Genomic DNA, 1,688 nt, shown 5'->3' on the forward strand with positions numbered 1-1,688 from the left:
GTCATAATGGCCATGTGGTTACCCTTGGGTTCCACAAACCAGATAGAGCACATGTTTTGAGGCTCACAGCAGAAGTCAAGAAGTGTGATAAGGACATGAGGGGATTTCTCAGGCTCATGTCAGGATGTTAAGGAAATACGGTCTTCAAGAATCAAGAGGCACTTTGTTTATCATAAACTTGATTGTAGAATGTCTCACACTGTCTATTTCCTGTTCCAAGGCCATCACTTTGATTTAGTCTTCCATTCCTTTTTTGGATTTTGAGTAGTGGGAATTTAACTCAGGACCTTGTGCTTGCCAGGTAGGTGTGGAGTCACTGAGCTACATCCATGGCCCTAGTCTACCATTATTGTTATTTATTTCCCCTCAGAAGACTTTCAAGGAGATTAAACTGTCTGACTTGATTTTGAACACCTTGTTGACCACAATGGCTTTTCCTCACCATGGGGAGTGGTGAGGAGCTGGTGCAAGCTGAGTTCAGAAAGCAAATTTTCACCTAATGTCTACAGTTGAGGCTCAGCACAGGTCTATGGTGTCTCTATTATCCTCCTCCTGTGCCCATTCTGTTGCATGGAAAGGTAATGCTGGTGTGACCCACTGAAGAGGTGGTTCTGTCCCTGTGGTCACAGGTCCCATCACCTGTCCAGGGACCAGGGCCAGGTGGTTGGGTGTGGAGAAACAGCTCTCAGATTTACATGGAGAGGGGTCTAGGATTTAGAGATCAGCATTGTGACAATTGTGACACCTGTGGGGAAGAGGGAGTGGGACCAAGGGCAAATGTGTCAAGGACATTGGCTGAGGGAAAGAGGAGGAGCAAGGGGTGTTGTGAATGAAAGATATTATCTCCACTGGAGTCAGAATTCATGAAACAAAAAATAATTTGCATTTATTGTTTCAATAGTTGCTGGACTTGGCCATTGTCTTTGTGGGCTATTTGGGTTTAACATTTAGTTTTTATAGCATCACAACTCCTTCACATCCTTAAAATATTAAAGTCCTTGGAAATAAATTGTGTCTCAGAAAGGAATATAAGCTTACTTTTAGAAGTATTATGTTTTCACCCTATTGATGATTACATATGATACATTGGTATTATTTTATTTATTTTAAAAGTCATTTTTATTGACAAGTAATAGTTGCACTTCCTTAGATGATATACTCTTCTGTTTTAAGACATTTGTACATTGTTTGTTGATTAACTCAACTATTTAAGCTTTATTTCCATTTAGTTTGTTGGTACATTTTAGGTATATATTATGGTTACATTCATCATTGGGATCTTATTCCTTTACATGATGTATCTTGCTTCTTATTTTTCGCCATTTCCCTGCCCTCCCTTCATCCTGTTCACTCTTCTCTATTTACAAAGACTTTGTTTTCATCTTTTCCTTTTCTCATATTTTTTTCTTTCCCCTTCTTTCTTTAGCCCTGTCCCTCCTACTTTCCCTACTCCTTTAAACATTTTCCTCCTATTTCACAATATCAATTATACAATTTGATTCTTATTTACACTTTTAATTTTTCACACCAGAGAAACTATTCAGTATTTACATGTGTGTGTCCTATTTATTTCACTAAAGAGTATGGCTTCAATGTGCATCCATTTAGCTATAAATGTCTCTAGTTTCTCATTCTTTATGGCTGAGTAGTACTCCATTTTATAGAAAAACCACATCTTCTTATCCAGT

The sequence above is a fragment of the Heterocephalus glaber genome, unplaced genomic scaffold (assembly GCF_053883595.1).
Source record: "Heterocephalus glaber isolate CG9 unplaced genomic scaffold, H.glaber_assembly_v1.0 deba00001461, whole genome shotgun sequence".
Taxonomy (NCBI): domain Eukaryota; kingdom Metazoa; phylum Chordata; class Mammalia; order Rodentia; family Bathyergidae; genus Heterocephalus; species Heterocephalus glaber.